This window comes from Hetaerina americana, unplaced genomic scaffold, assembly GCF_022747635.1.
Source record: "Hetaerina americana unplaced genomic scaffold, ioHetAmer1.1.p SCAF_22, whole genome shotgun sequence".
In the NCBI taxonomy this organism is placed as follows: domain Eukaryota; kingdom Metazoa; phylum Arthropoda; class Insecta; order Odonata; family Calopterygidae; genus Hetaerina; species Hetaerina americana.
In genome coordinates, this window is record NW_027286786.1 from 6,939,548 (window position 1) to 6,962,643 (window position 23,096).

General features: G+C 42.9%; 1 protein-coding gene across 1 annotated transcript in view; it reads left to right on the forward strand.

Moving 5' to 3' along the window:
- The window catches only part of Dh44 (diuretic hormone 44), a 438,509-nt gene that overhangs the window by 7,364 nt on the left and 408,049 nt on the right, over positions 1 to 23,096 (forward strand). The window contains exon 2 of the mRNA XM_071586425.1: positions 13,647 to 13,723. The gene's annotated coding sequence lies outside the window, so the exon portion shown is untranslated. The remainder of the gene's footprint in view (positions 1 to 13,646; positions 13,724 to 23,096) is intronic.

Consider the following 23,096-nt stretch of genomic DNA (forward strand, 5'->3'; position numbering starts at 1 on the left):
GCGGGAGCCGCCATTTTAAAGTGAAGGGAAGGTTAAAGGGTGGCGCCACATTACATTCCGAGCCTAAAAATCGAATGCAGGTCTAGTGAGTGTTTTGCGGTGAAAGTGCCCTCTTATTAGAGTCGGGGAGTAATTTTGGCGAAGGAAGGAACTGTGACCATTGGCAGCCTCTCTCTCACTCTCAACTTTTTCCAACGGAATAATACTCCAGCTTAAAATTTTGCATGCCTTTATCATGCTTCAATGAGTGGTAATGCCATTCAGCCGGCTCCCATTGCCAATGCGCAGTCCCTCCTTAGAAATTTTGAGGGGGTTTTGAAATTTAGGAATTAGATGAGATGAACACGATTCTGCATCAGAAATGCTTCCCCAAAAATGTGAAAGAGATTTGGTACAACTTTATTGGAAAAACCAGGATAGATAGGCTTCGAGTTAACTTCGAATTCCAATAAAAAACAGAACTCCACATCTGGCCGGGAGAGCCAGAACCTAATTCTAATATAATTAAGGAAATAAAAATTCCTTGGATGGATTAAAATATTTTTTCTTCCATAAAGAATGTGCAATTACCATGGCATAGCATTAACAATTCATCCGGAGAGATTGGAATGCCCTTTTACGTTTAAAAAAATGATTACGACTAATATCTCTCTTACTCGTATTACAATATTTTTCTTTGAACTGTGTAGATTGTGGCAAGGATGTGGATTTGAACTTTATACCGACGCTCCTTATGCTTGTTCCACATCATTATCGATGAAACCTGGTGGAGTTATAGCAAAATAACTTATCAAATTCGCATTGCTTCGTTTTACCTGATTTGTTCCTTCAATCTGTAAAATGACTTTGGTGCAAAAAACTAGTTATTTTGACGTGCATGTTTACTTTCCTCTAAATCAAAAATCGAATCCTAGAAATGGAATAGGAAATAATTCGAACTCTCGGAAATTCGTAGAATTCGACCCTTCGAGAAATCAATTTAGTGGATATAAAAGTTTTATCTCTCTGAGCGAAAGTTGCAAATACGGCTTGCTCAGTTTTGAATGAATAGCCGCACCTTCCAATTCGAAGGCGAGTGAGACGCAAACGCGCCTCGACCGACGCTGAGAGGGAGAGAGCCGCCGTGTTTCCCCCCTCCCTCGAGCATGTACTTGCATGGGCCCTCCCCCTCTCGCATGTGAATGCGGTGAAGGGCTCGGTAGTGGCTCATGCCAAGAGGTGAATTCCAAGGTCCCTCCACCAAAAGCGTAGATTGGTTCGGTAAAGAAGTCGCCCACTCACCGGGGTGTCCTTGGGGTGAAGGACGCCACGGACAACGGGGGACCACTCCCCCTTGACCCCACCCCTCCCCACGCCCGCGCCAAGACTTCATCCCCTACTGATCAGTCACCGACGCGACTGCGTTCCGAGGGGAGAAAGCCGCTCCTCCAGGTAAGGGTGGAAATATTTCCGACGAGACATTCAATGCCTAATTACGTTAACCACAGCAACCTAAGGTTACTGGAAATTAACTGGATGGAGATGAAATGCAGCGTTTGACTTGGTCGATGTTTAAACTCGGAGGTCGGACTTGTGATTCAATGTGTGGATGACCTAGTGTCCATGAAAGACGGCTGGAGGGTTTGCCACGCTCGAATTGCTCGCATTTGCCAATTTCACTTTTCCAGGCTTTCTATTTGGACAATGGCTCGCTGCCAACAAGACAACTTAACTTTTATCACTCTTAGATTCTCAGTATGATGAACAATTGGAGAACTAACGAGAACAAATAGAACTGAATGCGGCCATTTTGTTCGAAATTTCGTCCCCAGCACCATTTGTCGCGCGAATGTTAACGGGAAGGTGGCGGTGGTGTCAGTGGGGGATCCAAGTTGAAAGCAGATGCACCCTTGTGCGTGTGCAGGAGCACACGTGTGCGTGTGTGTGGCTAATGAACGGGGTTCTTGCCACATTCAAAAGAACTGCGGCAGAACTGCTACGACGCGGCAGTAACTTTTACGGCAAGCTGAATAATTTATACGCTTTGATATTGACGCAATGTCGTGCGATTACTGTCGTTCTTTTCTTTAGAAAACATTAAATATATGTATATATGAAACAGGTTTTTCCATTTAAGGGTATAGCAGAGAATTTGAAAACTCTTACATGTAATAAGAATAAGACGACCCGGTGGAAAATGTGAATGTGCAACAAGTAAAGATCTTGGCATGATGCAGTCGTAAAAGCAAAACCATTGTTCTGCATTGGAAACGGCATACACTTCAACTTGATCCTTGTGTGGACCTTCCTCCTTTTCAAAAACGTAATGGCACTTGCGTTCAAGGGATTAATACATATGCCTATATTTGTCTAATTGAACGACATTTATGATTTCAAAATGCTGTCATTACGCTAAACCAATCAATCACCTTATAAAAAAATGTGATTAACGGAATAAAATAAAATAACGGATTATGATTAATGAGTGATTTTCACTGCAAATGACCAAAGTACCCATCAATATATCCCCTTTCTCATCTTCTGGTGCCACTCCTATTGGAAGTTGGAGATAATTTTGGCTGAATCGTCTTTGTGTTTCCCTCCTCTAAATATTTCAACGGGGGTGCAAGTAACGTACTTTTGTAGATTGTCTAACAAATGGTATTTTAAACGACTTATAATGAAACCAAAATACCGAGGTCTCATTATTCTATTAGTTATGGCGATTGTTCTTGATATTTCTAGGATAAGCCTGTAGAGACCTTATTCGAATAGAATAACTTTCTTTTTACCGTGCCGTCCACTTTTCAGCTCAAGGACAAGAAGGTGAAGAAATATGACACAGCAGAGTACCAAGATAGCAGTGAAATTCTATCACGACATTGGAGATTCTATGCCTCCGTCTCTCTCGCCTGCCAATCGCGCTCTCTCTCTCTCATTGTTCGATATTCATCGACTTACAATCGACTCTGCATCCACCCTTCCTACATCGTTTGGATTTATCCCGGCATTCACCACTCCTCCCCTCTCACTGTACCCAGCACTTCCTCGCTTGTTTTCCTTTCTGCCCATTTCATATTTTCCATCCTACCGCACACCCACATTTCAACTGACTTAAACTAAGCTCATCATTTCCAATTGTTATTTTCAATATCTTCCTCTCAGTATTCCAGCTGAGCCGTTTTTATTATATAAACAACTTGCAAGAAAGCGACGCCTTTCCTCTATTGTAGCAATGGTATCCAAAGTATAAATGCAATATTTACAAAAATTAATAACTTCTAGTTAGAAGCTACATCATTACAAACTTACGAAAAATGTGATTACTACGCTAATTCATTTGCAAGTTTTTCTTAAGTATTTATTAACCGAAATTAGTTAAGTATTTAATATTATTTAATTTAGTTATTTATCAGGCATTTCGTTATTTACCAGCAATCTTTAGCCGAAGTGTGGGAGAACGAGGGTAATCCCAGAAGTACCCGATCCAACAAAGAAAACACAAAAATTTTGGAAAAAAGTTCTATTTTTCATCCTAATCTCCTTTCAGCTCTATACACTTTTTCCGGCGATGTTCAATAAGTTTGATGCCCTTTTTATAATAAGAGCTGTATTGCTCCTCAAAATAGCTATTAAATGCCGCCATCACTTCCTTACGGTTGGAAAATCTTTTACCACCGAGCCATATTTTCAAGTTTGCGAGCAAAAAATAGTCTGATGGGGGTAAATCCGGCAAATAAGGTGCATGAGGTAGCGTCTCAAACTTTAATTCATTAATTTTATCCATTGCAATAATGGATTTGTGAACATTTACATATATCTACATCTACATAGTACCCCGCAAGCCGCCGCAAGGGCGTGTGGCGGGGGGTGTTAGGTCACCAACCGTTAAAAGGAACAATACCACATGCAAAATTACACCCACAGCAGCGCACACACTTCATCCAACACTCATGCAAACACATATACCATAAATTGACAAACAACTGCACCCCAGGATGCAGCACGAAAGACATCCTACAACACGCAAGCCAGGACACACAAGCAAGAATGTAAAACACCACCACCACATGAACATGCACCACACACTCTACCCCCCGAGGAGACTGTAAAAGGCAGGGAATGCGACCCAACGTTGCAGGTAGCAGGAATTTCCCCCATTGTCTTGATAAACAAAAACACTTCCTTCTTAGCCAAATGCGGCCGCTTTTGCTTGATTTCTTTGCTCAAACGTTGCAATAAGTTCGCATTATACTCGCCATTGATAGTTTTTCCTTTTCAAAGATAGTCAATAAAAGTTATCCCACGCGCATCCCAAAGACCTTGCCTGCAGATGAAATGGTCTTCGCCTTCTTTAGTGGCGGTTCTCTCTTTTGAATACATTGTTTTGATTGTTCTTTATTCTCGGGTGTGAAGTAATTGACCCATATTTCATCCATGGTCATGAAGCGGCGCGAAACTTCTGATTTTTTGCTTTGGATCTTTGCTAAACACTGAATGGAAACATATACACGACACTGGTTTTGGTCGAGTGTGAGCTAACGCGGCCCTTATCTTGTGCACCGCTTTCTCATGTCCAAATTTTCAGTTAATATGCGATGAACCGCACTTTTTGGAATGCCTACTATGTATGCTGGGTCGAGCACTTTCAGTCGACGATCATCCAGTATCACTTTGTGGATTTTCTTCACTGTTTCTGGAGTCGTCACCTCATTTGGTCGACAAATGCGATACTTGTCTTGACAGGTCTTACGATCTCATTTAAACTCTATTATCCAATATTTTACTGTTGTAAACGAAGGAGCAGACTCACCCAGAGTAGAATCCAGTTTTGATTTTATATTGGTTGGGCTGAGGCCTTTCAAATAAAAGTATTGTATGACATAACGATGACCAATTGTATCCATTTTTACAAGTTCACTGAAAAAGTTCAACATTGATGGCTGCCAAACAAATACTTAATAACTTGGCGGCTTTATACTTGAAAAATATGCTTTTGAGATTGTAAACTTTCTAATGCAGTGAATATATTTCAAACAACTACCGCCATCTTTAGGTCAGCCCAGAAACTTTTGGGTCTACCCTTGTAAAGATAAAAGAGAGCCTTCCTTATGCGACACCGATGCGGATATAGGAAACATCCAGTGGCTAAGGTGGCAATCCTCAACTTGAGGGCACTCGCGATACACGTAAGAAATCCATTATAAGTGGCATTCGTGGACTTGGAGAAGACAGCAGCGGAACAAGATACTGAAAGCACTCGAAATAGACTAAATTCGCGGAAGAATGATGACCTTATGTTTAGCACTAAATATATAAATCTCGCTGTGTGATTTTATTAGAGATAGTGGTGGTACAATGGGCATTTTTCTCGTGCCTACTAAGCGGTTACTACAGGGCTCTTTACAAAGATAATGTAGTTAAATTTCCCGCGCCGCTTTTACTGATCGGAGTGGAATGAAAGCACTTGGAGTAGGTGGAGGGTACGCTATTCTTTGCCGCAAAATCACTTTCAGTGCTCTCCAAGTTGTGAAAGCGGCTTTACGTCAGTTATTATAAACCTCTAGGCGCCAATTGGAATGGAATGGGATCGACGATCGAGCAACGTTACTCGATCACTAAGTTTTGTGCTTAATTGAAAAATGTCTGTTGAGGAGACCAACGAAATGATATAAGAGGCTTACGGGGCCTCTGCTCTGTCCTACTCACGAGTTAAAGGAGGAGGAGGTGGATGATTAAGGCCTTCTAAGGAGGGCCGGGAAGAGGTTCACGACGAACAACGCCCTCTGGGCGGCCTTCAACCAGCAAAACCGACAACAATGTGAATAGTGCTCGACAATCGTTGGACTCTGACCGTCGGTTTAGTATCAAGATGGTTGCCAATGAACTGAAATTGCCGTCTACTGTTGTGTTCCACATTGTTGCTGAAAATTTAGCGATGAGGAGCGTGTGCGCCAAGCTCGCGCCCAAGATGCTTGCCACAACGCACTACGAGTCCGCGAGTTCCTGGCCAAACACCAGGTGCCAACGCTGCCCCACTCCTCCTTATAGTCCTGACGTCGCCCCAGCGGACTTCTTTTCGTTCCCCAGAAAGGAACCCGTTTTCCGTCCATAGAAGAGCATCAATCAGCCGTGACGAAGACCTTGCGAGAGGTTCCCGAAGACGCCTTCCAGGGCGCGTACCCGTCATGGTAGAGTCGCTGGAAAAAATGTGTTGAGGCCAAAGGTCAGTACTTACGTATTTGTGGAAATATATTCAATAAAGTACTTTATAAAAATAATTGTATTACTTTCGGAACGCACCCTGTATTTTATTGCATGCCGACATTTTTTTCCTGTAGTGTGGCTCATACACGATGCTTGAATTTGTTTGATCTATAAGGTTCAGGTAACATCTGGGCAAATGAAAAACGTATCTATAATATGAGGCATTGTAAACAAAGGTGTTGGATAAGGATGTAGCCTCTCGAAAGCACTATACAAAGCATATCTAGAAGAGTCAATAAAAGTGGCACAAGGATTTGGAATGAAATCGGTTTAAAAAATAACGAAGAAGTCAATATACACGTACTCCGGTTTGCAGATGATATTACGGCAGTGGCCGAAACGCCAGAGGACCAGCGAGCAACTTCGATGGCTCTGGATAAAATACTTTAGGAATACATGGTTTGTAGAAATGTTATCGGAAAAATCTGATCTCGGATATTGCTACAATGGCTCAAAATTCTTCAGAGTACATCCCTTGAGTTTGCCAAGACTGGAAGGCGAAATCTGGAAGGTCCTTAAGGATACGCGTGCAAGAATCCTTGACGGCTTGAATCAGGGTTCCATGATGTTGTCCTTTGAGGGAGGATTTAACTTTTGAGAATAGGAAATATGGGTCTGCTGGTGACAAGTCGGGGGGACTACTGTAAGGGAATCGTCGCAAAGCCGTCGCAGGTCTTCGCAAGCAGACACTCAACTCTGCTCTTGGTCGCCAGTCAAGACATTCGGGACGAGCTTAGCACTGTCATCTTATCAATGCCTATACGATTTAGGATCATGCGCACACTTAACCGGCAGGAAGAAAACTAAAACTCCAACTGAGTGTGGAAGAAAGAAGCTGAAAGCCGATATAAAAATTGGGCGAGCGAAACTAAAGCAAGTGGAATCATTCATATATACGGGCTTAGGATGGAAGAAGTTCGACCGACACAAAGTGAAACATAGCACAGACAAAGAAGGGATTCATGAAGCAGAAGCAACTTCTATATTCAAATGGCCTGAGGTTGGCATTAAGGAAGCAGTTCCTTAAAGCGTTCATGTGGGAAATAAAAACTCGACGTTTCAGAGATATGGAAAAGTGAACAGGGTGAAGAATAGAAGCCTGAGAAACATGGTGACGAAGGAGAATGCTGGGGATTCGATGGAAAAGCAGAAGGAGGAATTTCAAAGAAGAGCAGAATAGGAAAGGACAATGAAAACCGAGAAACCTACAGCGGAGGGCAAGCACATGCAGATGAGAAGGACAAACCTTGTGGCACAATGGAAGGATTAATTAGTTGGACACGGTCCCCATCGACGCCGTTCGCCTCTTTGCTTCCGAAGGTCAATCAATTTCTTTCCAATGCCCTCTTCACTACTTTGCCTCTAGAATACTTTCCATATTTGGTACACGAGCGATCTTCTCTACCCACGCTGTTTCAGCCCTTTGCGGTCTTACGTTCAACTTTGCCTTCCGATTCCACGAGTCCAAAACATTTCCCCTCTCTTCTATCTCTTGATTCATGTCGCATACCCGTCAGACTGCCTCCGCAGTGCTTGGCAGTGGTTGCAATTCTTTGGCCGGCTGATTAAACTAAGCTTAACCGTTATCCTTAAATCTGGGTTTAACAATCCTTCATCTACTTAAACTCCGACCTCCCAATTGTTCAATAAAAAAGTAAGGCAATCGGATGACAGAAAAACGCTTTCCACAACCTCCATTCTTCCTTGGAATTGTCTTCAGCCCATTTGTAACTCTGCCTCCCTCTCTATCTTTAAGATTTAGTCAGTGCTGCAAAGTGGCTACTTTCTCTTCGGAACGACATAGATGTGAATGCACGTGGATTGATATACTCTGAATATATGCTATTATTATTATTTTAATGGACATTTTGTATCGCGACGGTACAGCCTTTACCTATACGCCGATAAGTTTGACCATTGGTATTAGAAAAATATCTAAAGAAATGTGGAGTGAACCTCAACAGCCGAACATCACAGTGGCGGAACGGTTTAATATATCGGATTAAATGCTAGATATTCAACGATCTAGAATACATTTTTTGATATGAAATTAAAATGGCGCAACTTTTCTGTTTTATGTTCATGGAGTACACATTTTGAGTCTCCACTCATGTTGGCACACTCGACGGCCGAGGGAAATGAAGAAAGGTGGCGCGCGGTGGGGCCGAAGAGAGAGTGGGGGCGGGGGGAGATGGCGAACCCCCGGCGCTCTCGCCCACCGGGCAGCGCCCCGCCCTACTCGGCCCCCCCCCCCACCACCGAGAGGGAAGGGAGCGGGGCGAGGGGGCGCAGCGCACACAATAATCGCCCACTAATCTCCCGGGGGGGGGGCTGTGGACTAGACGGCCCGTGGCCCCTTTTTCGGCCCCCGACCCTCCTTGACGGCGGCCGTCGGACAAATCTGCGGCTCGGGGCAAAAGTGCTCATTCATCCCCGCCCTCCCCTCTCGCCCGTGACCTCGCCACGGCACATAGCGTCCCGCGGAACGCCCCGAAACAAAGCGTTGAGTGTCCGCGTAGCCGAAGTCCCTGCCCTCTCCGCCTCCCCCTCGCGCGCCCGTCACTCCTCGATCGCAGCGCTAATTTGGTCGCGGGAGGGCCGCGAATCCGCCCGGCCCAGGGGTGGCTGCAAAGTTCGGGGCTCCCTCGCGCAAAAACTACTCTCCTTCGCTTCTCCAGCCGAAGTTCCTCCTCTCCTGCTGTCGGTAGAAAAAACGGTTTGGCTAATGGCGATTAACGAATAGTTTGCCCAAAAATTTTAGAATTATGGGGAAATCAGTTTAGCTTAGCTTATCGCCAATGTTTATTGTGTAAGTTCTTCTTCCACTTTTGTTTTGCTATGCGCCAGTTTTGGGAGGGAAGTTTTCGCGAGAATCGCAAAGAACGCAGAGGAAATTGAAGAAATATTCATTGGAATGTTTGAGGGAGTGACGTAAGTCGGTAAGCAACGAGGAGGGGGCGGGGGATGATGGGGGGTGGGGGAATGGACCGGCTCGAAGGGATGGAGTCATCTGCTCTCGGTTAAACTTCGTGGAAACTCTTACCTCATATGTAACTCATACAGTTTCAATCAGATAAAGTTTATAGCAGAGCAAAGTGTGATATTTTCGAGCAGATTTTTAATCAAATAAATTAGTTATAATCTCATTCTAATCACATGAAGCATTTCATGTTGGGAAGTGGATAATATGTGGAGCAGAATATAGTGGTCTTGTTTTTTATACTCAATAAATCTCTAGAATAGAAAATGTCTTCGGAAACTAACGGTTCTGCGCAATAGAAATTATAATTTAACTCCAGAGCTGAATTCACCTCTGACAGGTTAACTACACGTCATTAAAATTATTATGAATGCCTTCATATTGAGAGGGCAAAGTTCCGATCTCCTTTACCATACTATATGCTTATAATTGGCTTCCTTATTCAACGGCAAAAATATTTGAAACAAAGTTAAACAGGATGATTTGAAATCCAAATATTTAATAAGTAGAAAGTTGAATGCAAGACCGGACTACTAAATATCGTTCACACACTTTTATTCGTTACTCCTTGTTTCAATGCATATGGAAATGAAAGGGGAATACTGAATGAAAGCACCGGGGAAATACTTATTACTCTTATTACATTCAAGATAAACTTCCACGTTGGCAGGTCTGATAGGATCAAGTGTGCGTTGGAGGCTAAAATTAAAATTGATATGCTGTCACAATGTGTGCACTATGATCTTATCTAACTTAGAACCTGTGGGAGCCTTACAATATTCTCAATGGAGGAGAAAAAGCAGAGTACAAGGAAAGAAGTGTATACACTACATGTAGATAATATTAATTGAGCACAATGATGCGCTTTGCCTCAGTTATGTCATGGATAGAGAACCGCAAAAGAAAAATGGATGTACCAGGACGGGCGTATATTTCGACAAAAATCAGTGTTCAATGTAGGTGTTAGTGGGGAAACAAATAAGAGAGAGAGAGGAGTGAGTGGATCGGGTTCACTCGGGAGATGGAAAGGGCGAGAAATATGCGCTGCGTAAGTGAGAGGTTGAACCGGATTCCAATAATTAGCCTTGAAGAGACGGTTGAGCCGGACAAGTGACAAGGGTGAATTCGTCCAAAGCGAATCTCAACACGAGGAATGCTAGGGTTCTGGGAAACCAAAAGTCTGCACACAGCAATCAATACAGTCTGATGCGAAAGAGGGCTGGCTGCAAAGAGAGGATGGCGGAGACGATTGACTACCAAATCAAAGTCAAAATTCCCTCAAATATCTTAAATTCGAGGGTTTTTCCTATGCCTACCACTTGCATGGAAATCACGCACAAGTATTTAAGACGGGTGCAGGAGTCACGTCTGCCGGGGGGAGGGGAGGGGTTGATTGATGGAGACTTTACATACAGACTTCACTATTCATCACCATTCAAAGAAAATCAGAAATACTAATAACGTGCTAATGCAAATATTTTTTAGGTATTATATTAGAGAGAGAAAAGAAAAAGTACTGATTGAAAATTTGCAATGATTTCAATTTATTATTAAGTGGTATTAACATAAATATTAAAGAATCGATTAGCTTATAATAATAATAATAGACATTAATACGATTCCAAAGAATATGTTAACAGGAAATGAATCGATCTAGTAATGTTTTCACGGGAGGTGACCGACAGCTGAGGTCATTTTTGCCATTAGGGATGGTTGGGAAAGGATGTAGGGTGGAGAGAAACCAGGCATCGACATTAGCGTACTGTAATAACGAAAGACGCCAAGGGGTCCGCAGCTTAACGTCCCATCCGACGGACGGTGTACTCACTCAAAGTGCCCTCCACAAAGCACCTCAAGTAGACTACCTGCCACCAGGGATTCGAACCCGGGCCCTCTGGGTTGGAAGCTGCTACGTTAGCCACCACACCATCACGAGCCCCAAATGAATCAATTAAAATGCTTATATTGATTATGACGCTGGAATGGCATGAAATTAAAGAGGCGGTCGTGAATCGATTGCAGAGCTCAGTGCACCAAATCCGTTGTTAATGTGTCTCATATTTATTTAATTTTTCGGAGAAAATCGGAAATTTGGATTTGGAAAATTTGTTTTTCGTTTGCTTGATTTGCTTTACCCTTAAATTAAGATTTGCCGTGTGTAGAATGATATATTGCGACGAGAGGAGGATAAGAATATGTACTTCGAATTATTGAAAGAGTTATAACCCTGGCTTTGAAGATTGATGACCGACCGAGCACATCGTAAACACAATTTGAAGCAGATTAATGGTAAATGTTCCGGAAAGCTCAAAAAAATTCAGGCAATTTGGAAGAAAATCTCTGGATTCGGCCTCAGATTCGTATAGATCAATGTTAATACGTATTTATCTTCGTTAAGTACTCGTTTAAAATTACCGAAACATTTCAACCGAGAGGGTTGACTGTTTTTTTCCCATCATCCCATAAAATGCCTATTTCGTTTGATGCCGCGAATTTTTTCGGGAAACAAATGTAAAATATAGCACCAAGGTTGGCTCTAAAAATAATATTCCTAGTAGTTTTGAGGGGAGGCGACCGACAGCTAAGGTCATTTGCGCTATAGGGGATGGACAAAAAAGGATGAAGAGAAACCCGGCGTCGGCATCAGCCTACTCTTTACGAAAGGCGCCAAGGGGTCCGCAGTTTAACGTCCCATCCGACGGACGGCGTACTCACTCAAAGTGCCCTCCCCAAAGCACCTCAAGTAGGGATCGAGATACCTCTGAAAAATATTTAACGCCACTGGGATTCGAACCCGGGCCCTCAGGGTGGGAAGCCAGTACGTTAGCCACCACACCATCTCGATCCCCCTTCAATGCTCCTCTTTCCTGATATTATACAGGGTGTGGGAAAATAATTTCCTTTTTTCAATTCAATTTGCATATAGCACTTAATATTCGGTGTCCCCTAAATGACAGCTTTTGGCTTAAGCTACGCGGCCTTTGAATATACATTTGATTTCTGGGCGTTCGAATCTTTTGAATGTATCCCGGAAAAATCCCTCTTCAATTCAGGATGTTGAAATTTATTAATACGTTTTTCTGAAGAAGTCTCCAAAATCCCTTGCAATCCACCGAAGCCCCTAAAACGAAATAAATGCATTACGCATTACGTACATTTATTTAGAGTCGAATTACGAGTAAGTATGTAATATTACTGTGGACTTCGATTATTTTCGCTTCGTAAATGAACGGCACCATATTTCGATAAGTGTGGCCCCTCCTTTGATTCTCTCCCCGTTCCGTGATCGCGCGGATAAGATCGCCATTAACCCCTCGACTCACTTTCCCACCGAAGGACCAACTTCCCTTTTCTTTCATTCAATCCCAAAATGGACATTTTTGCTTTAAATAAGATTTATTGGTTATTTTCCGTACTTTCCAATTATACACCTCAAAGGATGTACGCGTTAACATCAAGAGAATAGTCATTTAATACGTGCGCACACCACAACAAAGATTAAGAAATTACTCAATTAATTTACTCTCTAAAAAATGTCAACCTCCCTCCGAATTCAATCGCTTTATTGTTCATTCAATTCAATCCTCGCTTTGGATGTGGCCCTTACACTCTTGCGGCATGTTGGATGCCAGGTCCTGCATGAGAGAGGTTAAGTCTAGATAACTTTGCTCAACCTTCCCGGCGTCGGTTTCCAAGCGAGCGTATGACAATGGCTATAGCCTTCAAGAAGGCGCCCCAACGTGCCTCACACCCAAGTGCCCTTCCCAATCAGTGATCCCTGATGCGAACTCGTAGAACGCCCCCGAGGCCCATGGTTCCTTCTCTCATTGCTTTGCATTGCCTCGGCAGCTGTTGCATTTAGTTAGAGATGTCATTGGAACACCATTCTGAATGTTTTGTGAATCACTTTAAGCAAAACTCCATGATTCCTAATTTTAACCATGAATGCTGGTGTCGTACGCAAAATGACTAATCTTTGCCTTGAGTCACCAGCCATGAACTAAGGAAAGATAAGAAAAGGAAACATTTACCTTTATTTTTAAAGAGATGGAAATAGATAAATGACCCAGGAATGCGGAGGTTTCTAATGAATGCGACATTAGCCTACGCTTCTCTCTTAACGGAGCAAAAAAGAAATGAAATATTTATTTGCTGAGAGTACGTAAGTATGCTCCGCTCGCGCGAAGACATCATAGTCCTCTGCGGTCGGCGCACGGATCTCGACCGAGAGTGTCGTCACCTCTCTCCCCGCGTGCGTGCCCACGCCCGTGCACACGCACGAATTTCGACTCTCGCCGATGCTCCCAATCGGCGCGAAAAACACGCGATACTGGAGAGTGGGGTGGTGGAGTGGATAGCATGCCCCTTGAACGTCCCTTCCGAGTCCGCGCTGACGACGGCTCTTCTCCGCTCTTTTCAGGGAGGAGGAAGCATCGCGGCGAGCATCCACCGGCACCTGTCACAGCTTCGGAGAGAGGGAAACTCGACGCAGAAAAGGTGAGTGAGAGAACACGCCCGCAAAGGAAAACTTTTCCACCGCATTAACCGCACCGTGGCGACTCTAAGGCGCCCATTGTAACGGGAAATTTATAATGCCCCCAAATATACATTTATTTATTAGAACATGCTAGCCTTGATAAAGAGCGAACCGTTTTTCATTTAAATTTGTTTTGGAAATGATCGGCACACATCAAAATGCATTTTTCAATCTCCGCACAGCCTATCCTCACGCACCCTGTTCGTTGGTAGGTATCGATTGGTCTACTGTGCATCACCAGATTACATCAAAGCCTTCTTTCCGACCCATCGAAGTGCTATTATCAATTTAACATTAGGCGCGGCTTTGAGAGATGAGTGCCGAGACCGCTAACGCCTGGGCATAAGTTGGTACGTGTCCAGGTGTGCCGTGAGCTTCAGCGTCTTCTAGCGGCGGGGTCTGGGGGTCACGTGTCCAAAGGCGGAGCCTCCATCTGCGAGACCCGGCTGCGCACCGCCAACACGAGTCGCTGGGCCTGAACTATCGGGTGACTGCACTGAGATTTCCTGAAAAACATTTGCTCTTCTTAGTTTGTATTCCTCTTGATAATTGATAGTTCTGGAGGTGAAGTAGCGCTCCCGAAATACCGTCGATAATCCGCTCTCGTTCCGGGAGAGGTCACCCCAGTCGGTAAGACGCTGGAGTTCGGGCGCGCGCGGAATGACGAAGGCAGCGCCGCCCCGCTTCTCTCCCGCAAATAAATTTCCCGCGCGAATCATCCGCGCCGATTGGCGATCGCATAGCTTGGATCATTCGACGACGGCAATAAGTGGGAGGGGTTCCCATTCATGGGGGGAAGCGTCCAAGACGAGTGGAATGCGACGTTAAGTGATATAGATTCGAGTGTGGAGACGAGGCATTTCATATTTCTCAAACAAGTTCGTGATCAATCATCTCACAATATCGTTTTGGGAGATTTGCAAAAAATAAACTAGGAGAATCTCTCCGCGGGGTTTTACCACTCAAAAGTCGTAAGAGTATCACTTTTTCCTTTCAAGATGCAATCGAAAATTCAAACCCAACAGCTATTTACATATGATTAAGTGAATGATGCGTTCGAAAGCACATATTATCCAAAATGTGAGATTAATTTACAGTATAAGAAAGACAAAAAAGAATATGAAATGCTGAACCTTATTTTTAGAGGATTGACATAACTTTTCTAACTTTTAAGTCCATCGCGAAGAGTTACGTTACAACTGAGCTGTATTGTGTAAAAAAGTGTTGGTCACTAGTTCTGAATATATATTTGATCAAAAAATGCAGTAAATGTTTCGACCAAGAGGTTTATTAAACATTCAGGTGTTTTTTTAAAATTATTTTCTTCGGCACGCTTGGCCTCGAGGAGTTTTCATTGCTATTGGTTTCTTCCCTGTCCTCTGCCTGCATCACCTCCACAAGACGACCGCATTTCTTAATTGTGCCTCTCGTTGGTCGTTTCGCATTGAAAATTGGGGCGATGTCGCGAGCAGGGGGTCGCCGGACAGTCAGAGTGGTCAGTCGGTCAGTGGGCAGGGGACGCAAGCGGGGCCTCGCGTCCGATGGGGCAAGCGACCCAAAACGGAATGGGACCCGAAGCCGGCCGGAAGACAACTCTCACTCCGGTAATGGCAGCGCCTCTCATTTGCCCGGAGGCGACCGAGAGAGCGTTTTGGAGCGCCTGATTGCCTTTTTTGGAGATCTTGATCTGACCTTGGAACAGAGACCCGGTATTAAGGAGTGCGTTTGCGAAGATAGTATTTAACAGTTCACAAGACACGTGTCGGCCGCATTGGCGATCGTTTGCTGAAATAGGCAGTGCTTTAATATTCTAAAATTGATACTCCTGTTCACTGAAAGTGGTGTTTCATACTGTTTCGCTGAAATGATTTGCTCATGATGGTTAAAGTTTTCATTCACTTTGCGTTTCGATACGTTTAATTATCTCATGAAAAGATTTAATATTACAAGTTATCACCTAAGGAAAATTTTACATGGTTTTTTTAACATAATACAATTATTTAAGGAATTTTATAAAATTTGGATGAAATAAAAAAGTATATTGAATTGCTTAACTCGTACTCATCAAATTATTAGGAAAGTAGGAGAGTGCATAAGTGGAATTTTAAAGCTTTAACTGGAGTAAAAGGAAGAAGAACAAAGAAAACGTTATATATATTAATATATACATATTATTATTATATTATTAGGTAATCTACCGGTTAAGCTAGGTTTTCAGATGGACACATCTACTAACTAAAACATTTTGTGGCTCCTAACAAAACACAAAATCCAGAATCCTATTCTACATCAGACCCCTCTTCATCTCTGACTACTTTCTTCCTCCCTTCATCCCGTCCAACATCCCTATCCTGTTCCTGCCCTTTCCTCGTTTGCCTGACATTCTCCCCTCTATTACAGTCTTCAACATCCCGCTGCCGGCCAATACCCCCTTCATCCACTTTTCCTACCTCAATATGATTTCTCCCAACAAACCCCTCTCGTCGCCCACCATACCAAGTACTTCCTCATTTGTTTTCTTCTCTGTCCATTTCACCTTCTCCATTCTTCTCCACAACCACATTTCAAAAGCCTCCAATCTACGTCTATCCTCCTGCTTCAATGACCACGTTTCCGCATCGTACATAGCTACGCTCCATATCAAAGTTTTTACGAGTCTTTTCTTAACATCCTTACTCAACGTCCCTGTCATCAACTCCCTCCTCCTTGTGAAAGCCTCTTTGCCTAGCGCAATTCTTCTCCTTACGTCCCTACTACTTTGACCGCGTTGGTCCAAAACACTACCGAGATACATAAACTGTTCTACCTGCTCTAGTTTTTGCCCTCCTATTTTCATGTTAAGCTTGGCCTTTTTCTTTCTAGAAAATCGCATAACCTTTGTTTTATTAATATTGATTCTCATCCCATACCTGTCGCCCTGAATTTCCAATTCACTAAGCAATGCTTGCAGCCCCTTGGCTGACTGACAAACTAAAGCTTGATCATCAGCAAACCTAACTGATTTTACGAATTCCCCGCCCACTTTCATTCCTACCTCGAGTTCTTCCCATGGCTCTTTGATCATTTCCTCCTCATACAGGTAGAAAAGTAACGGTGATAATGGGCAACCCTGCCTTACACCTCTTCCTAACACTGCCCAACCGGACTCCCCGTTCCCCACTCGTACCTGAGCAGTCTGAGACTTGTACAGGTTGCGGATTAGCCTCCTTTCCCTCCCTTTTCTGCAATATAGTCATTAGTTTTTCCAATTCACTACATCAAACGCTTTTTCGAAATCTACGAAACAGGCAAATACCTCCTGGTTGTGCTCTATATTCCTCTCGAATAATAATCTCATTACTGCAATGGCATCAAGCGTACCTCTCGCCTTCCTAAACCCAAATTGATCATCCCCTAAGCAATCATTTGCCCTACTCTCTATCCTTTTGTATATGATCCTGAGAACAACTTTAGCTGCGAGGGATATCAAACTTACCGTCCTGTAGTCCTCACATTATGTAGCCTTTCCCTTTCCTGGAATAGGAACTAACACTGAACTCACTAAGTCTTCCAGCCAGATTTATATATATATATATATATATATAGAAACACATATATTCCACATACATTACATTCCATTATACTCCATACACCATAATATTCCATTATTCTAAATATTTCCATGTGAATGAATATTTTTTCGCCATTTGGCTGGTTTCCGTTTTTGAAAGTCTATTTGGCCATGTGGTTCGTCTCCTTCTTCTGGCTGTGTGCCCCAAGACGCGCTGTTCATATCTATCATGACGTTTGATGAGTGCTTTCCTGCTCTCCTTTCCTCCTCTATCATCTATTTCTCCTTTGCTGGGTTAAACACCCCCCAGGCGTCTTTTCTTGGCCACAGAATCAGGGTACTTAATTAAATAAACCCCTAACAGATTTCATCGTAGATTACGTGTCCTCAATAGCTGAAGTGATGAAGAGCATCGACCTGGCAAGTCGAAAGATCCTTGGTTCAAATCCCGGTGAAGAAAATAGGTTTGCACGTGTGATCTGCACGATTACGCCTTCCCCGCCTCTCTTGTGTTCATCCTCTCTAGACGCTTCTTTATCCCTTTTCCTTTATATTAGGGTGTAGGAATGAAGTTGTTTAAAGAAAGATTGGTGGACTTAAATAGTGGATTAAAAGGAGCAGGAAAATAAATGACATGAGTAATAGACGAATGAAGAATTTTGAAACCATGGGTTACCGGAGATATGATTGAGGGGGAGATATGTGGAAGAAAAGACTGGAAGAATGTGAACACGGCAAGGGGGAGACGCATACACTGGGATATAAAAAAATAAACTAACCTAATAGGGGCAAGGAAATGTGGTGAAGAGGTTAATCTAAGGACGCAGAGACATTTTAGATAGGAGAAGATATATTGGAAGATAATTGGTGGATGCAGCAACTAAAAAACTATATCTATATTAAGAATTTGACAAGGAAATAATTAACAGATAATGAAGAGATCCTGGAAAGGTGGAAGAAATATGCAGAAAAATTTGTAGCAATGAAATTATGCCGATTAGTCTAAAAAAGGATGGTAATGCAACGAAGAGAAGGATAGTTCGGCTCTTTTTATAGCTAACAGCGGGGTAGAAAAATAGTGAAAGGACATAAAGTCACCTAGGGCCGTAGAATTATATGATATCCTCTCAAAAGTAGTAAAAGTTTTAGGTTAAGTTAGAAGGTAAGAATTCTTGGAGATTAAACGTAATATTAATGAAGAAAAAACAAGGAGAGATTTATTTCGGTCAATGCTGATCCCGACACCCAAAAAAGCCTCTGTATGCAATAGATATATCAGTTCAATGGCACAAGTAGTAGCAGAGTTAATAGTTATGATATTCATTGATAGAAGGCAGAGTTATAATGTGCAAAAACGACCAAGGCGACGATCAGTTTGGCTCCAGGAAGGGGAGAGGAACGAGTGATGCCATTGTAGTGTTGAGAACATTAATTGAAAGAAACATCGAATGCAATCAGAATATATATTTGTTCCTCGAGGGTTTTGAGGGGTCGTTTGACCGAATAGGATGGGCCATTTTGATAGAAAAATTACCAAATATGGGAGTAGATTGAAGTGGCAGTTAATTTATTCGAATACTGTATGTATGCTAGACCGGGCCATTCAAGGTGGTGCAGAGGGGATTGGGATTTGCGGGGATAGGCCGGGTCATGCGAGAGGGCTGCCCGTTATCGCCGTCACTTTTCAAAATGAATGCCGGGCAAATGTTAAGGGTGGGATGGGAAGAGCGGGAGCTGGGAAAAGGTGTGGGTGCAGAGATGAATACGCACTACAAGTAGGATTGCAGAAGATGTAGCAATAGTGAGTCCCCGTCGGGCAAGGGTTATTACTGATTACTTGATAGGAACAGTGCGAGGGGTTTAGGAGTAAGATTAACCACAAAAAAACAAATGTAATAAAATTCTTAAGAAATGCGTAAGATTAGTGATGAACTAAAGTAGGAGGGAATGAACCGGAGAAGGAGACAGTGTATTAATGTATCAAGACAGTATTTAACATTTTAGGGGCATTGTGAAGGGGTCATAAGGAGAAGAGTTGCGTTGGCTAAGGGGGCACTTGCAAGAAGAAGAGCATTGTTGCCGGGCTTACTGAGTGAAAATACGAAGAAAAGATTGGAAAAGGCTTTGATGTGGAATGTTGTACTTTAAATGGGTGCGAAAGGCGCTCTTCGAAGCAGTAGGAGGATGAGCGTAGATTGGAAGAGGCTTAGAGATATGTGGGCGTGACTATACTTATGATATAAGTAGTCGTTAGGCACCGACTTAAAAAACATGCATTTAACAAAGGTAAAATAAATTGATGGACTGATTTGGAACAGTATTTATGATCCTTTTCCTTGTATGGATATGTTTGCAATATTTTTACCTTCTTTTGTTTGTTTTCTACGCATTGATAGACAGCGGTTACTTTTGAATTGGCCGTTTCGACTTTTTGGGAAGGTTTTTTTATTTTGGAAAAAATATTTTGACAAACAAAGTCTTGTGCTCGTCAGAGACTGGTTTTGTTACTTGATAGTTTCCACAAGTCAGAACTGAGAACATAATTCATAAACCAATTAGCCACCAATCCTTTTCCGCGAATGCTCCCATTCATCCATATCATCCAGCATTGATGCACCAATCATGAGTGTGGTGGTAGTTACGGTCCCTCTGGGGGAGAGAGAGAAAAGAGCGGTGGATTGGGCCGACGTCGACGGTCGTCGCAAGGAGATGAAGATCGGCGACCGGATCGGGAGGAGCCGAGGTTCCGCAAAAAGGTGACATTCCTCACTTCAGAGGATGAACTTGAGACATACGCCAGAGTTAGAATCGAGAAATACACGCTGTCACTGCCGAAATAATACGTATACGACACTCGCAGTGTAGCTCCAGTATTATTTGGAGGGCGATGAGTTGAAGACTAGATAATTTCTGCGCTTGGATGAGGGGGCTATATTCTAGGTGCCGCTGGTCAAATAAACGTTATTTGATAGGAAATCATCTCAACATTTCCCACTCACTCCATTTGAGATCCCATTCGTGAATTGATGTATAACCGTTTCAACTGAGGACGAGATATGTTATCGAGATGGAAGTCCTGGAGGAATTTTTTCAAACAAAATATAAACCATATTTTCATTAACATTTCACCTGACTTACACTTAAATTTTAAACAGAATATTTATGCTTGCTCATCGCAACGGGAAGAAACGTCGGACTGTTCCTGAGCGCTATTCATTTTATGTTATCTAAATTTTTCTTCCCAATTACGTTTAATATTTTATTTATTTATTTATCGACTTAATTGGGCGAGGTTGGGACTAATAGTCCCTTCTTCCACCTAACCCTACATTACAGACATTTGACGACAATCACATACAACCAAGCCCTAGATGGAGGGAAATCCACCTAGGTGGGAATCGAACCCACGACCTCTGGGTTGGTAGGCGAGGACGTTACCCCGCCGGCCTCGGTGGCGGGTTAACGTCCTCGCCTACCAACGGATAATCCTAATACGGATTAAGATTATGGATAATTATTTTGGTTTTGGAGTTGAATTGCTGGCAGTTATCTGGCAGGTAGCGGAGCACGTTCAAGAAGAAAATTATCTGTTCAGATGTTCCTTCTTTCGATTTCACTGCAAGCTTGAAGAAGACCGAGGTAAGCATTATGAAAATTTGCGATCCCTGCATTGCAAGTGAAAAGACTTCCATTAAATATACCAAAGTTTGCACCCCGTCACTTTATGGCTTTATGTAAACAGGTCAACCCTCGATGTGCAAATGCGGGCGCCATTTTAATATTTACTCCTCGAAAATCTTTGGTTTCGTGCTTCAGTTGTGTTCCTGTATTTTTTCGTCCATTCTTGGTATTTTAATGGAGTACCACCCACTACAAATTATTTCAATTTTAAAAGACGAAATACTCCGGACATTTCATAGTCATTACCCGGGAAAGAGCATTTGAATATTATTTGCAGTCCCGGACGTGTTCCCGGAGAACTTCGGCACACCACGTTGAAGAATCTCTGTTAAGTGAGAAAGTTGTGCTCATATTCACTTCAAAAGTATTGACGTTTTTGATCCAGTCGCCCCATTTATGGAGGCAAGCATGACAGCCGAAGCGTTTTTATAGGTATGAGTCCCTCGTGATTAATAAACTGCTATCTCGCTTTAATAGCCATCCATGCTTTGAACTCAACGACATATCCAAAGCTTAGATTTGAATACTGTATAAAAACAAACAAGCTAACGGACAGGTATCTAAATTTTAAAAAATCAATCCTTAGTGTTTTTACTGTGTTTTTTAGCATAAAAACTGACACTTAATGGAAAAATATGGCTGAGATTAAAGACCAGATGTGGGAAAAATAAAACACGCACGTAAAAGGTTAATTTTATTTCATGTTTTGACTTTGAATTAATAGAGCTCTTGCTTTTTGCTCTCTTGCCGGAAGATTGCTCGGGACATGGCTAGAGTGAAGTTCCTTCCGTATGGCACGACGGCATTGAGTGCTTTGATGAGCGAGTGTGTTATCATTGGGTGCGGCGCTGTACCTCCGACGAAACTTTACTGCACGATCCATCCGCAAATCAAACTCCACGGAATAAATTGAAGACGTTAATGCAAATTGATCGCCTGTTGAAGCTAAGAGCCTGGTTCCACATAGCGGGCATAAGGACATGGTGAAGTTTAATGGCCGTCTCAATCAGACGGGGTGCGCCCCCCAACGCTGGTCTCAACCGCTGCTGCCCTCTGTCGTTTCCCAGACAATCCACCCAGTCATTCGTCGAGCTCCCACCGCAAATCGGCAGCGCAACGATCGCTTGATCAAAGATTCAGGAGCATGGTGAGGGAGAAAGAAGGAAAAAGCGAAATGAGTCGAGGGCGGGGGATGGGTAGGGGGTGGGAAGGACCTGAAGGGTGGAGGAGGGGGCGGGCCATGAACTAAATTCCGTTTCGTTTGGAGGAGGCGAAAGTTTTCCCCTTAGAGGGTCGATTCCTAGGGCCGCCGAGAGAGCGCAGCACGTCGCCCTATTCCGGACAACATTCATGAATATAATTCTCCAAATAAAGCACTGGGCAGAAAAGAAAAACCTATGGATTCAACATTCGGAGATATTTATCGTGTCTTCACGGATAGAGATTCCGCTTTCATAACTTTTTTGCTCAACTTTTATAGGGGGCGCATAAAGCTGCCAACTTTCTTGTTCTGAGACATCTACGTAATTATAGAGATCTAGAAACTTAAACAAAACAGGGAAATGTACGTACTTTGATTGTATTCCACGTTCCTCACTATCAGTGATCTCACTGCTGCACAGGAAAATAGCGCGTAACTCTCCATTTTCTGAACCCAAATTCATCATTCCCTATAAATAAATAAATAAATACATAATTAAACAAATAAATAAATAAGCGTGTGCACATACATATATGTATATATATATATATATATATATATATATATATATATATATATATATATATATATATATATATATATATGTATGTATGTATGTGTAGGTGTGTGTGTGTGGGTCGTGGTGGTCCAGGGGGTAGAGCGTTGGACTACTGGCCAGAGGGTCTCGGGTTCAATTCCCGGGCAAGGCACTCTGAACACCTGCAGCTCCACCCAAGCTATGTAATTTTTGGGGTACCAGGTCTTCCTGGGAAACCATAACCGACACAGGGAAAGGAACTGGCCCCCCGACCCTGATGTGTGAATATTCACACGCCGTTGGGCTTAGTACTGGGTGAACTCTACCATCACCTACCGAACCGACCTTCGGGTTGATTACTGT